The following is a 16,587-nucleotide window of genomic DNA, read 5'->3' on the forward strand; positions in this document are numbered from 1 at the left end:
GAGTTAGAGAATTAATGATTGAGGATTATGGTGGGTGTAAAGAGATGAAGAATAAGAATAATAAGAAGGAATGAAGAGAAAGAAAAAATGTAGGTTAAATATGTAGTCAAATTAAATTTAAGAATGAGAGGATAATTCAAAATTTTTTGAAGAAAAGAGGGTGTTGAATTTAATTTGAAATTTTGAGGGAAGTGAAATTAATATGAACTAAATATGAATTTAATTTATTTTTAATAATTAAAATAAAGAGTTAGTGTGTGTGTATATATATATATATAATTACCTATCATAAAATCCTATGTGTCATTCTCACATTGCTCCCCACCCCTTCTAAAACCACCAGATTGCTTGATTTTAAAATGGAGAGCTCTCATTGATTTAACCCGTTTTTGAACCGTTTAACCCTTAAACGGGTCATAACATCTCAAAAGGATATCTGATGGGTACCATCCATTATCTCCTTCCTCCAATACTCGACCCGTAACTCATCTAATACAGTCGTCGCCTACTATCACTCCAACCCTAAATCCTAAATCACCGATCGTAACTCTATACCCCTACTCCCTTTTGATTTCGTTTAATCCAGTGTAAACAAAGGCTTCCGTTCTTCGATTCTGTTACAAGCCAAACAGAATAACTCAACCCAAAAGACTAGTCTGATAGGTGAGGGAACACATTTGGCTTATAAACCCCACATTACTTGCCCATACAATCGATGTGGGACAAGTCTCATACCTTGCATTAGTTTCAGTCCGTAACAATGCACCCTCCTTAAGAGCCAACGTCCTCGTTGGTCACGGCTGGCTCACTCCTGGCCACCACTCCGAGTCCTCGTTGGTCACGGCCACGTTGGTCACGGCTGGCTTCCTCCAGGCCACCACTCCGTGGGCCACCATTCCGAGGTTGGCTCTGATACCAATGTTACAAGCCAAACAGAAGAATTCAACCCAAAAGACTAGTCTGATAGGTGAGGGAACCCATTTGGCTTATAAACCCCACATCACTTGCCCATACAACCGATGTGGGACAAGTCCCATACCTTGCATTAGTTTCAGTCCATAACAGATTCAAGGTTAGTACAATCATATTGATGATTTCTAACCCTAATTCAGTCTTAGCGGCAGCAAGTCCTTAAGTCACTGTCTTCATTCATTTTTTTATCAATCGAAGACAGCAAAAGTATAATTCCAGGTTAGTATGTGTAATTACCGCTGTTTACCGTTTTTGTTTTGTTGAAACTTAAGGTGAAAATCGGTACCCTAAATATCATTCGAGTTGGTTTTTATAAACCCATCCTATCAATCAACAGGGATATGCATCACTTGCCCGAATATGGGTTCGCAAATGGACGCTCTAAGGTATGATCATCGATGAGATCAATTGGTATGGGACTTAATTTATGGTCCAAATTTGAATTAATTTGTTAATTCTAAAATGTTTTTCAAGTTTTGATCATGTAGCAGTGATTGTATTGTTAATGTGGTGTGCCATTGGTTTTATAACTCGCTTCATAATGCATGTGATGTCACACAACTCAAACACTTTATGATTGTACTCTTAAAAACTCCATAAGGACTAGGTCGTTCCGTTTTCACAGTTCACTATGTTTCATGAATAATCGAGTAATATGTTTTGTGTGAAAATTTGTGTCAGTTGAATGAATTCTGGTTTCGTTTGTTGTATGTTGCATGTTGAAAATGTATATTGTGGGTTATTTCACTTTTTGAGTTGACTACCATACAAATTGTTTAAATTAGTTGAGTAGGTTCTATTTATATCAATCAGTTATCAGGATTATTTGCCATGGTGACGATCTAGTTAACTTATTAAAGGTATCATATTTCAACTTATATGAAAATGGGTCAAATTCGTTTTATGTAATGTGTGTAGAGTTTGGAAGCCACAAGCATGTAGAGCCAAACATATGGAAAATTGGCAAATTGCAGCGAGGGATGTTTTGTAATTATTATGGTTATTATAGAGGTGCAAAAACGGGTTGGTCTGGTTATATGCCAAAACGTGTTCAGCTTACAGGTTGAAACAGACTGGGCTGATGCAGAAATATGTAGTATCTATAAAACCACATTTCAATTTTGATGGTCCAGTTGGGTTATTTTGACCTCAGAAGTTAAAGTAAGAAGCAGGGTTGCTATCTAGGTTGGTTAAAGATTTAGTTCTCACCAACATTTGGAAACAGTGCATGAGATTGATTAAATGCAATTTATATATATATATATTACTTTAATTTTTGGACAATCGCTTTTATCTTTTGTAATTTTATAAACGAATGGATTATGAATGTAAACGAACAAACATAACTGAATATAGACGAACATACTAACTGAGCTAGGTGAACTACATGTGTCAGGCCTAAAAATTCATTAAAACAAGAGTAAATTGTAATAGGCTAGATAATTAAAAAGAATATTAATAATGTAAACGAGCCAACTTAAATGAACATAAACTAATGAACTTAAACAAGCATTCACGAACATAAATGAACAAAAAAAATGTTCATGTTCGTTTGGTTATTAACTAATTGAACTTCCTGCCGAACAATTCAGTACGTTTATAGCCTATATGCTGGTTGGTTGAGTTAGATTGATCCACCTACAGTACTTTATTATTTTTCATCATTTATATACATTTACTCTAATTGAATATAAAATAAAAGGCATGCTATTAAGATGATAAACTGATTTTCTTTTTCTAATAAACCAAGTTTTAAGAGCTGTTATTAACCATTTATCAGTTATGTATGTAATGTTTATCTGCATTTTAACAATGCATTGTTTTAATTCGCAGCATTTGCACGACCAAATGCAATAGAAAATCAGAGTATCTCAAGCTATTTTTTGAAGGGGTGATTTTATTAAAACAAAAGGAAAGACCACTTACAAGAGGCAAGTAGCCCACTTACAGAGCATCTCAACTCTCAAGTATGATCACTATCTTAACCATGTTTGTATGTTTTAACTTTCACAAACATATGCATTAATTTTTGTAATTTTCTTTTTAAAATTCAGGGTCAAGCAATGGTTTTCACCATCAGCATGTCTTGGTATGTATAAAGCCGAAATCATTAGTTTTGTTTTGTGAATTGTGCTTTGTGTTAAAATTTAAGCCCAGATTATTCAAGCATATATAGGCCTGCAACTTAGTGCTTTTTAGGCTAACAACTATGTTATTACTTTTATTCAAGCATATATTGTTGGCATGTACGAGATAGCTTATTTTCCTACTTTTCGCAAGTGTCGTGTCTTCTGTCTGGTTGTGGAGGAGCTGTTTAGGCAAGCTGTTTCTAAGGTATCCTATATTTCATAAAACATTTTACTGGATTTATACATAAATTAGCTGCAAGAGTTATTGACTATGCTCATTTTTAAGCATTGGATTTTTAGTCCACGTGTAGCTTCCATGTTGGAAGAATTCTCCCCGCAATTGTTTTCGTTTGTTTAAATTCTAAACGAATAGTTAACTAACATAACTGAACAAAGATAAACGAACATAAATGAACACTAACAAACATAAATGAATACATAACCATTAATCATATGACTCATTCAGATAATATTTAATTATTTCACAAATGAACATAAATAAACTGACATAAATGAACATAAAAGAACGAACGATAGATGTGTTCATGTTCGTTCTTTTACAAAATTTTTGTATACTTCTACAAATCTATTACAGTAGGCAATTGTGTAGATAGTTAGATAGATATATTCATTAAAAAAAGCTAAAAGTAACTGCGTAACACGCGGGGCTAAAAACTAGTATGTATATATATATATATATATATAACAACTAACTAAACCTTAAATAATATAAAAAATTGTATTTTAAATATAAAAACATATAAAATAAATGCAAGTGATATTTATAGTTTCTCTAGAAGAGTTGTATAAGAGTGCAGTAATCAGTGTTAACGCCCAATAAACTATACTTTCATTAGTGGGTCATACTAGTTCTTGATCGGTGTTAGTGTCCCATTATAGCATCTATCATGTCACAGTTGCTCTAAAAGAGTTGTATATGAGAGTCATTAGTCATGGTTAGGTGTTAACGCCTGAAACACACCATACTTTCGTCAATAGGCCTTATTTGGCCTTGATTTGTGTCAATGGCCCAACATGTTATACATTCATCAATGGGCCTTGATTGGTATTAGTGGTCATTATAGCATCTATCATGTCCCCGTTGCTACAAGAGGGTTGTATATGAGTGTAGTGAGCCATAGGCATGTGTCAATGCTCGATAACATGTCATACATGTATAGGAGTGTAGTGAGTCATAGTTGGTCGTCATATTAATGGGCCGTCTTGGGCCTTGATTGTTGTTAGTGACCCATTGTAGTCTCTATCATATCATAGTTGCTCTAAAAGGGTTGAATATGAGTTTAGTGAGTCATAGTTTGGTTACGCCCAATAATATGTCACACTTTCATCAATGGGCCTTATTGGACCTTGATTGTTGTTAATGGCCAGTATGGGTCTATCATGTCATAGTTACGTTAACAGGTTGTATAGGAGTGTAGTGAGTCATAGTTGGTCTCATCAAATGGCGTTGATTGGTATTAGTGGCCCATTATATCACCTATCATGTCATAGTCGCTACAAGGAGGTTGTATATGAGTGTAGTGAGCCATAGTCATGTGTCAACGCCCAATAACATGTTATACTTTTATTAATGGAACATATTGGGCCTTGATTGTTGTTAATGGCCCAATATATCTATATCACGTCATAGTTAATTTAACAGGTTGTATAGGAGTGTAGTGACTCATAGTTGGTGTTAACGCCCAGTACCATGTCATAGTTTGCATTAATGGGCCGTCTTGGGCCTTGATTGTGGTTAGTGACCCATTGTAGTCTCTATCATATCATAGTTGCTTTAAAAGGGTTGAATATGAGTTTAGTGAGTCATAGTTTGGTTAAAGCCCAATAATATGCCATACTTTCATCAATGGGCCTTATTGGACCTTAACTGGTGTTTGCGGCCCATTATAGCCTTTATCACATCATAGTTGCTCTAAGAAGGTTGTATAGGAATGTCATTAGTCATAGTTAGATGTTAATGGCCGATAACATGTGATACTTTCATCAATAGGTCTTATTGGGCCTTGTTGGTGTTAGTGGCCCATTATAGCCTTTTTCATGTCATAGTCGCTTTAATGGGCCATATTAGGGCTTGTAATCTCTTAGTGGCCTATTATGGCATGTGATATGTAACATTAGATATTTAAGGGTTATATCGTGTTATAGGGAGTCATATTAGACCATAATAGACAAAAACAAGTCATACATGTCCTAATGAGCCATATTGGGCCTTGAAATCTCTAATGGCCCATTATGCATATAATTTTAAATTGTGTCTTAAGAAGTACTACTCGCCTAACCTGCCAATATACATTAAACATAGGGGTGGCAAATGGGTTGGGTTAGGTCGAAACGGGTTATGGGTCGGAACGGGTTAGGGTCGAAACGTGTCAGGGTTGGAACGGGTCAACTAAAAAAAAGGTTGTTATGGTTCGGGTCGGAACGGGTCAGGGTCAAAAGGTTCGGGTCATAACGGGTCCGGGTCAAAATGGGTCAAGGTCTGAACGGGTCAAAACGGGTTTTGGGACGTTTTTTTTAACTAGGACAATGGAGGAAATGTTTTAGTTTTATCATTAAAGTTCCTGTTCCAGTCCAGTTCGTTTCAGCACTTAACAACTCATTTTTACAGCAAACAACATGCTAAACAGCTCGTTTCAGCAAGTTTTCAGTTCATTTCAGCACGTAACAGCTCGTTTTTACAGCAAACATCATGTTAAACAGCTTGTTTCAGCGATTTTTCAGTCCGTTTCAGCACTTAACAGCTCGTTTCAGCACTTAACAGCTCATTTTTACAGCAAACAACATGCTAAATAGCTCGTTTTAGTGATTTTTCAGTCCGTTTCAGCACTTAACAGCTCATTTTAACAGCAAACAGCATGTTAAACAGCACGTTTCAGCAAGTTTTCAGTTTGTTTCAGCACGTAACAGCTCGTTTTTACAGCAAACATCATGTTAAACAGCTCGTTTCATCGATTTTTCAGTCTGTTTCAGCACTTAACAGCTCGTTTCAGCACGTTTTGACCAGTTTTGTAGCAATTCAGCAATAAAAAATCAGCAGTTCAGCTCGATTTTGCCCGTTTCAGCAGGTTACATAACCAATTCTTCAAAACGTTTTGTGTTTTCAATCCAGAAAACAAGTATAGGCAAACGTTTAGTGTTTTCAAAACCAGTATGCAAGTATGTCCGTGTTTTCAATCCAAAACCTGGTGTCACGTGTAACAGAGTTTTCACAAAACCAAATGAATGCATTTGACTCGCTAACTGTTACATAGTACAAGTGTTTTTAGTTATGAGAGTATGTTCAACAACACATGACTCAAAGACCCACGTATGAACTCACATACAAACACAAACTTGACCCGACGAATCGTAGGTGATAATAAGTAATGTCAACAGTACCGAAAGTCCTAACATGTATCCACACATCATATCATAGCAAAGCAACCAAATATTCATCATACAACTTAACTTATGATCATTCAGTTCACGAGACAGATTCTGGCATGTACAAACTGATTTTATTCACAAAGAAAATATTAAGGATAAATTCTAAAAAAATTACTACAGTATGATATATGAATCAGGTTTCTTAAAAAAAAATTTATTATATTTTTCTCAAGCCTAGAAAACTCACAATAATTCAACCATTACAGATAGGTACTAACAGTTCAGCAGATTGCGCAACAAAAACTAGTTTAATGGTTCTTTCAACTCATTAAACCAAATTGTGTAAGACCAATTGGGTTATCTTTTAAACTCATAATACTAAGTTCCAGAAGTGGAACCAACCCGTTTGGGTTTGTCATTAGGGAGTTATGGTGTCCGAAAAATGGACCAGAATATAACTCCCCGAATCAGCTTTGACATATGTTTTTGTAAAATCATAAAAGGTATTCAACACTCATCCAAAAATTACAAAATTAACCTTTATGGAAACTAGACTCAAAATACTATATCCTAAAATTAACAATCGATCAATAATCATCGTTTAACAGCGAGTTACAGACCAATCAATAAATGAGAACGAATCTGTCAGTCAACTGTTCTCAACAAAAACTCAAACCCTAACATGTTTATGACATCACTAGGGTTCTAATTAATCATGTTAAAAACCCCCGTTAGAAAATATAAATCCAACAATGATAAAAAGTAAAGATTCAAAAACGTCACTTGCAACTTGTATCAAGATTGTTTAAATTAGAACGAATACTAATCGATTGAATCCAAGACCTAATTGCTTACATTCAAACCCTCGAACACCCAAATTTCTCAAAATTAAAGTATAAATCACCTACCTAACCAAGACGAGCTTCAATCAATGTTAATGAGTGATGAAAGTATTAGCAGCAGGTGATGGATTAGGGTTCAGATTGGTTACTGAAGGGTGGATGTCTGGTTGGTCACTCAAAAGAATTAGAATGTGGCTATTAATTATCAATAGTCACACTTTTGTTTTAATGTAACTGTTAGCTTTTAGCCATACATAAAAATTTATAAGTGGCTATAAAATAATGTTTTATGGTCACATAAACCCGTAAGTGTGACCATATGTATAAGCTTTTAGCCACATATGAAACAATTAAAGTGTGGCCATTAACTACTAACGGTCACACGTTTTGTTTGCTGTCACCGTTAACTTTTAGCCACAAATAAAACTTATAAGTGCCTAACAAAAAATACTCTATGGTCACATATACCCGTAAGTGTGGCCATATGTATTAGTTTTTAACCACATCGTTATCAAACTACTGTGAGCGTAGATCATATTTGGCCATAATTTACTAAGTATGGCTAGTAAAAGTCATATATTTTTATGAAAGTGTGGCTAACGGTTTCGAACAACTGTATTTTTTATCAATCGGATTGAAAAAGTGTGGCTAAATGTTCCAGCAGGTGTGATTTTTTGCCACAAAAATCTAATTTATGTGGCTAAAGGTTCTAACATGTGTGTTTTTAGTTCTAACAGGTGTGTTTTTAGTCACCCGAATAACAAATGTGTGGCGAAAGCGACCTTTTGCCACACATTTAGATCGAGGTGTGGCAAACCCCCCCAGAGCATGTGTGTGGCCAAAATCCAATATTCACGTAGTGATGTGGTTCGAATCGTTTTGGGAAATGCGATTCGATTCGTTTTTTGGAAATGCGATTCAATTCGTTTTTGGGAAATGTGATTTGATTCGTTTTCAAGAATGCGATTCGAATGATTTCAGAAATGTGATCCGATTGGTTTTCTAAAATGCGATTCAAATGGAATTCTAGAATGCGACCCGATTGAATTTTCAAATCCGAAAAATACATTAACACCCTTAGACACAACTTATAATCTATTTTGAAGCTTGCAAACACACTTTCTTAGCCGAAACCCACTTTTAACACTTTAACACACTTTGTTGCACTAAAACACACCTCACAAAACACTCAAACAAGACCTAAATCTAAGGGTCTTCACAATTTCGTGTTTCATGATTGTTATTGTCCAATGTTGTAATTTGTGTCATGAAATCCAGTCCTGATAGATTTCTCTTTGAAAAAATTTGGATGATGTGTTTAACCCGATTGTTTTGACTCATGCTGTCACCTTTTAATTTTTAATGTGTTTAAACGTGAAATAAAAAACCAATGGAAATATCTCCCATTGCAAACACTAAAAAACCACAACCACGATCATTCGTATTTCATAAACATAAACAAGGCAACATTCTTTTTTTTATGAAATAATCTAAAACTATGGAAGAAACATAAATAAAGAAGTCAATGATTCCGTTATGTGGGTCCGCACGACAATACGTAAGTAACAAGTTGCATATTTTACTCTTTTACCACGTCGTTGTCAGGTGTGATAGGTGCAGCGCGGCCCTGTTTGAAAACTACGCCCGTTAACGTGTCTGAGTTCCCAATCCTAGCTGCGAGCAAGTAACCCGCATCAAAGGTGGCGTGAACAAACAACACCGGTTATAACCTGTCCAACCATGTCTTGAGTTGAGTCATTGATCCAGTCAACTTCAACTTGAGGAGTTTTGTTGGTCAGCGACGCAAAACCAGGTGGCGGGTGAACAATCACTTGCAAATGGGCTATTGAGGGCCGTTTCTCACCTGGATTCTTTCGTGAGCGGCTTCGTTTCGGCTGTTCGAGATCGACTAGTGTCTCATGGGGCCTTACTTCTTGATTCATCAGGTCCATTTTTCAGCAGTTGTGACGTTAAAAATCGGGTGCTTTTAACTGCATATGAATAAATAAACTCATAACCAAAAGATTTTCAAATTTGAGCATCCAATATCCATAAATAAAATGTCGAAGCAAACAAGCTACATCTGAGCAACAATTTATCTTGCAAACACTCATAAATCATAAATCATAAATATAGATAGATATAAACAATGATTGAAGATGTAAATCTAAACGATGATTGAAGTAATCCTGTTATATCAGTTAAGACATTTAACATGATTAATTAACAATGAGTCCGAATATAATCGTTAAGGGCTTTACCTCCTATAACGAGAATACATTGTTTCCATACATGCGTATACAAAAATAATACATAGAACTATAATTGATTTTGTTAACTATATATATTGAAATTTGAATTTAACACTACAATAATGGAGTATCACTTATTCAATTGTTAATATATATTCTGCATATGCATACCGTATTCAGAAATCAGAATTGCCTGTTTACATCACTTATATTGTTCTAGGAAAATAATTAGAGCTCTATTTGCGCTACACGGACTAACAACTAAGCCCAAGTGGTGACGTAATTCAACATGTATAACAGGTAAAGGAATATATGAGCGGCAAAAATATAAACGTTAATATTAGTAATAAGAGAGCTTGCAAGAAAACATACCACAACTTCTGAATTAGGTGGAAGCTGGAAAGACACATTTTTCATCATCCAAGCCACTCAACTGCAAAACAGAAAACCGAAAAAGGAAGTACTGTTAAGCTGATTATTTTAATTTTTGGTTTTTTTTATTGTTACAGAAAGAATACCTTCATGTAGCAGGAACGTATGCTAACATTTGGCATCGTCTCAGCTCTCTCCCGTAAGCTTAAATTTGTAGGTCTTTCACTCCAAATCATTTCTCTTCCCTCATTAACAGCAACTCTGGAACACAGCGTAAACCCATTCGAATATGACCCAATAAACAGTAACCTCCAGCGTCTGCTATCAGTTTGAACAGCTGACAAAATGAATACCATAAACAAATTCTTTATAAATATCCAAAACAAATTCTCAAATAATATATTATCCAAAAGCATAAGTACCCGAAGAAGAAGAAAACATGTCGTCCTTAGTTAGATGAATTTCTTGATGACTTGTAATATCATCTGTAAAGCAGATAAAATGTGTTATCACATTATTGTGACGTGGGGATCGGGAATCAAAATGAAAAGCCTGTTACTTCATTTGCTACTGTGAAGAACCAAAAAATGATAATTTTATCCATTCACTGAAATGGAACACAGCGTAAACCCATTCGAATATGACCCAATAAACAGTAACCTCCAGCATCTGCTATCAGTTTGAACAGCTGACAAAATGAAAATATGACCCAATATACGCCCTGCTTGCGGTGTGCGCATATAATGTATATATGTGTGAACCCTCAGGTGGGCAAAAGTAAAATTGCACTAACTTTGACGTTATTTTACTAATCTCGTGAAAATAACGTTAAAAGTGGCGGAAGGTTAATCAGGCATCATGTGGTGGCGTTGATAGCCGAAAGACAAGGGCACATGCACCGATCAGCCGGTGTCCCGATGATTGAGTGCTATGTGCCTTATGTCCAAGGCTTGATGCAAAACTACTATCGAGCCGGGGGTCTCACCGGAAGCAGCCTCTCTATCCCTATGGGATAGAGGTAAGGCTGTCTACATCTTACCCTCCTCAGACCCTACCATAGCATTGCTATTGGTGGGATATACTGAGTACGATGATGATGATGATGAAATTCTTTATAAATATCCAAAACAAATTCTCAAATAATATATTATCCAAAAGCATAAGTACCCGAAGAAGAAGAAAACATGTCGTCCTTAGTTAGATGAATTTCTTGATGACTTGTAATATCATCTGTAAAGCAGATAAAACGTGTTATCACATTATTGTGACGTGGGGATCGGGAATCAAAATGAAAAGCCTGTTACTTCATTTGCTACTGTGAAGAACCAAAAAATGATAATTTTATCCATTCACTGAAATGGTAATTTGGACCCGTTAATTCAAAAATGACAATGAAAATTATGATCATTGAGAAGAACCGAACCAAAAGATCATATTTTTTTTACCAAAAAACATAGAGGTTTTGTTCACTGAAGAGTTTTTGTAAGAAAAACCATACACCCTCTCAAAACTCACATGAAAGAGATATCCTGATATTGTTACAAATTAAATACTTTGGTGCTAAAAGTTTTAGCAAAAACATTTACAATAGCTTTGACTTTCAGAATGCATGTTTTGTTAGATAAAACATGCCCAAAAAGGGAATTGGAATTACCAGGAATTTGGAATAAAATAAAACCTTAGTGTCAATTAATTGTAAATAACGAACAATAAGCAAATCAACTATTCAGTATATATTTCTTAGTCCATTAATTAGAGCTCTAATTACGCATAAACGGACTTACAACTAGAGGTGGCAAATGGGTTGGGTTGGATCGAACGAGTCATGGGTTGAAATAAGTCATGAGTCAAAACGAGTTTGGGTTAGAATAAGTTTGGGTCAGAACGGGTCAATTAAGAAAAGGGTTGTTTGGGTCGGAATAGGTTAGGGTCGGACCGGGTTTTAAGATTTTTTTTTTGAACGAAAATAACGGCGGAAACATTTTAGTTGTTTTAAGTTTTTTATTTTTTATTTATATTTTAAGTTAAGATTTTTTATTATTTTGTTTTAGGAGTTTCTATTAAGATAAAAAACCCAAAAAAAAATAAAAAATAATAATAATAAAATTTTAACTCAAAATATAAATCATAAACAAAAAAAGTAAAAACAATAAAATGTTTCATACGTTTTCCTCGTTCCATAAAGAAAAAAAAACCACCGAGAATCGAACTGAAACCGAAAAATCAACGAAAATGAAAGAAAAAGCCAAAATCAGACCACATCAATCGAAATCGAAAAAATCAATCAAAACGAAACTAAAAGAATTCATACCGAACAAAAACGAAATTGAAAAAACGGACAAAAACGAGTCCGGAATCGACCAAAAAGAAACCAAAACCAACCTGTCACAGGTGAAAACTCATGTTGGCTTGAAACCTGAACCGACCGCGTTCCAATATGAAACCCGTTTCGTGCTGAAACCTGTCTTGTACGAGACACCGTTGCGATCCGAAACCTATCACATTTTCTTATGACACTAACTCACATCAACCCATTTCTTTGAACTTGTCGGCCCATTTTGACCCGAAATAAAAGGATGTAATTTCAAATGACTCATTTTAACCCATTTAGTTAAAACATTTTACCCAAACCAAACTCATTTAATTTTTAAAACAACTCAAATTGACTCATTTGAAAGGGTTTGGTCAAGATTGTCACCCCTACTTACAATTAATCTACAGAGGTGACATAATTCAACATGTCTAACAGGTAAAGGAATATATGCTTCAAAACTGTAAAGGTTAATATTACCATGTGAATTCACCTCATGTTTGTTATATTGCTATGAACAATCAACATGTTATAATTGACTTTATATTCGATCTCCATTTCCCTACATGTTGAAACCGAGTAGAAGTAAGCATGCCAATTAATAAAAAAAAATGGAAGTTAATGATAAAATGGAAATGGAATTCGCACTAACCAAATAAGCCAAAACAAGAAAGAATAAAATATAAGTAACGGATATGTATATAATCCCAATCCTCAGATATGACGGTTGTTTTCTTCAAACAATGGCAAGCAAAAGTTTATCAATTAGGGTTATCAATGGTGGAATGCGGCGCTACTCACCACTAAATAGATGTCTCTTATGAGATAACTATATGAGAACTAGGTTGTGTGAAGGAGGGCATAAATTTTTGGATTTATATTATTGGACCATTAAAGAAAAATAGATGTATTGGGCCTAGGAAAGAAAAGGTGGGCGGCCCATTCAAATAAATTATATACGAATGGTTTTGTTAAACGAACTTTTTCTAAAATAGACCGAATAAGAGGAACGTTCTTCTTGAAAATTTTGGCGACAATATTTTCGGGTAGACTATAGGTCTACTAAAACAGGATCTAACATAAAGAACGGATTTGTTCTAGATAATCGATCGAGACGGGTGTGGTGATATCAAAGGATCAAAATAAAATAAAGATAATATGGAGGATAGTGAACGACTCCATAATCGGTTTAAAATATTATAAATGCTAAACAAATAGATCCCACCCAATGTGGGATCTCCTCCTCGTTGAAGCTAAACTTGTGCACCGAAGCTCTTATCTCGTATCTGGATTTCTCACCCACTTTAATTATTTGCTGAAAATAATATATTTAACGGGTTTCATTCTTTTGATATCATAAGTCACATTTTTTTTGCCTTACAATTACCCACTTGACTTGTGAAATCAATTTTTTTTTTTACGAAAAACCCGATCAATACTGACTTTCTTTGGTCAACGCGAAGAATAAACGACATACTCGTCCATAAATAATTCCTCATAATCGGCCCAAATAAACGAACCCAGCACAAGCATTCCACCAGGCCAAAAAGAAAAACCCAGCAGCCCAAGTTGTCAAGAATGAAGTTGGTCTAGCGGCCATCAGCCGCTACCTATTATGGCCCCGCTGGAAAACCGATCTCCGGCTAGTCAACCATTAGACGAATTGTTGATGACTTCTATGATTGAAAGGGGATAGACCGCCAGTTCAGTGCCATGTACACTCCACAACAGAACGGGGTTGCTGAACGTCGCAACATAACATTGATCGAAGCTGCAAGAACTATGTTGCCAGACTCAAAGCTTCCATTGTTTTTATGGGGTGAAGCAATCAATGTTGCATGCATCATGCAAAACCGTGTGATAATCAATAAGTGTTTAAAGAAGACTCCTTTTGAAGTCTGTTATTATAAGACCAAGCCGCAAGTCAACTACTTTAAAACCTTTGAATGTCCATACACTCTGCTTCATCCAAGTGCTTGACACAATGACTAAACTTCTTCAAAACAAAACACTTCCTACACCTATTGAAATTCAATTAACTAAAATAAATCAATAACAATTAAACCATTAGCTTTATTAATATTTCAAGATTAGCATTCAGTGTGATCCGATACGGTGCAAAGTGGTGTGCAACTTGAAAGCACCAGGTTGTGACACGGTGCAAAGTTGTTAGTATTAATTAGGATTTGATAAATTGACCATGAATGATTCTTGAGCATTATTGGAGTAAATATTAAAAAGGATTTACAATGAAAGCAACTACTTTGGTTCATTATGATGAGTTGATACTTGTTTATAATCTCACATCCTTCTATTTTTGAACCATCATATGAACTTTATGCTTGAATCTACAAAATGGGCTTTAATATTTAGGCCTTTCGGTGTTTAGGCACCCTCATTAGTAGGCCCACTTAACTATCCCAAATATCATCGTTTTCTTTTTAGAGACTTTATTTATCTCACTAATGTCGGATTTCAACTTTTATTACTAGCATAATCATAGAAATATCATCTAGTGACTAGGTCTGTCACTTTTACCCAAAACCCAACTCAAGAAAACAAGTACCCGAACTCAAACTAACCCAACCCGACAAACCCAAACCCGAGAAAAGACAAACCCGAACCGAAGTAATTCGGGTTGGTTCTTGGGTCCAAATTATGGGTTTCGGGTCAACCTGAATAAACTTTTAGTTTTAAAACCAAATAATAATAATAAGTCTATATCAAATGTTGTCATTCTACCTATTATGGTTAGACTGTTTATTATTTGTTAATGTTTTTGATTTATGTATAAAATCAACCATAATCGAACACTCTAATCATGACATATTGAAGAACATTGTATTAGTTTTGTTTATTATGGTTGGACTTTGTACAATTTTACTCTTTTTTAGATTGTTTTGCCATGTTATTTTGTTTCATCATTGGTAATTTATGTTACGAGTGAAAAAGAACATGTTAGCCTTTTGTTTTAGTGTTGTAGTTTTTTAATCTTTGTTTGTATTTTAGAATACTCGAAACCCGATTAACGTAACCCCGAACCCGAAAAAACCATGAGAGATTTGGGTTGGGTTTCGGGTCTAGAATTTGAACTTTGAAACCCGAATAACCCGACCCAAAAAACCCGAAACCCGATAAACTGACCCGAAGAACACCCCTACTAGTGATTAATGTGTAATACTAGGTAATTTTTTCCAAAATTATTAAACTATGGGTTGGATAGTTTGAGAGCAAACTAAAAAAGAAAATCCCAGTTCCAACTTTAGAATGAGCATTTATCCTTCACAAGTTGTCTTCTAAACAGTTTTCAAGCCTTAAATTTGAAATCCACTTCTACTTAACTTCTAACGATCCCACAAAATCATATTAGCTATTAGCCATGCCACAGAAGAGGGGTCTTTCTATGACCATCATTTTCGGCATGAGAATTACTGTTGGTGTCGAAGAATCAAAGTGTAAGAGAGTACGCAAATGTTATGTACCTTTCATTACTTCATCATGTTGTATATATAATAGATACTAGATAGGTCCCCACATGATCCGGGCTGTTTGGTCTTGGTATCATGGGTTTCGTGTATGGGATTAGGTCATACCTCTTCACAAACTATACTACGATTTGGTAGCTTTGTCAATGCTTTCTCTTAACTCTTTTTAGGAGTTTCTCTAAAAACATAACTAGTATGTCTAATCGTAATTAGTATGTTTAAGAGGTAAAGTAATGTACAAGTTATAGTCGTTAACTATGACATATAAAGATGGTTTGAGATAGTTTATAACCCAAATTTTAAAACTTATATTTATTCGGGTTCAGTAAGTTTCAACAAAACTTCTAAGTTGTCATCAATTCATGACAATCCAGGTCAACCGTTTCTCGGGTGGTTGGTTGGAGGCAGAGAGATGGAAGAAAGGACTGAAAACCCCATGCTAACTTTCAAGTTTCGATCTTGCTAGGCAAGCACTTTATTCATATGCTTAACCAAACTTGAACCTCCATCATAGCCAAAAAAATAAAAAAAGATATCCACATATTTTAAAGCTTGCCAAATTTAACGGTAGTTCATGACTGTTAATGTGATGATCATCCTTCATTTAACGTTTAATAGCTCACACATACTAACGTTACATCATACTTGTCTTTCAAGTTATTCAAATACTCGATCTAATATTTTCTCCCAATCAAAATTAAGATTTCTTAGGTCGTGCATAAATTTCAGTATTCGACATAGCTAACAACGTGAAGCTCAGTTGAAAAAGGCTCATGAAAATCTCGTTCCAACTCAACTCGTATAATTTTCACGAGCTGGCTCTATAAATATCAAGTT

At 35.0% G+C, this 16,587-nt stretch overlaps 1 long non-coding RNA gene across 2 annotated transcripts; it reads left to right on the forward strand.

Moving 5' to 3' along the window:
• Window positions 1-1,070: 1,070 nt before the first annotated feature.
• LOC143615790 (uncharacterized) lies at window positions 1,071-3,196 on the forward strand. Of its 2 annotated transcripts, none has more exons than XR_013150539.1 (3): window positions 1,071-2,157; window positions 2,806-2,939; window positions 3,027-3,196. It is a non-coding gene; the product is annotated as an uncharacterized LOC143615790 (long non-coding RNA). The 2 variants fall into 2 exon arrangements; XR_013150540.1 differs by having other exon boundaries at window positions 1,071-1,191; window positions 1,310-2,939.
• The last annotated feature ends 13,391 nt before the right edge of the window (window positions 3,197-16,587 follow it).

The sequence above is a fragment of the Bidens hawaiensis genome, unplaced genomic scaffold (genome assembly GCF_021521415.1).
Source record: "Bidens hawaiensis isolate Kalapana, Puna unplaced genomic scaffold, B.hawaiensis_p1.1 tig00044314_1, whole genome shotgun sequence".
NCBI classification, from domain to species: domain Eukaryota; kingdom Viridiplantae; phylum Streptophyta; class Magnoliopsida; order Asterales; family Asteraceae; genus Bidens; species Bidens hawaiensis.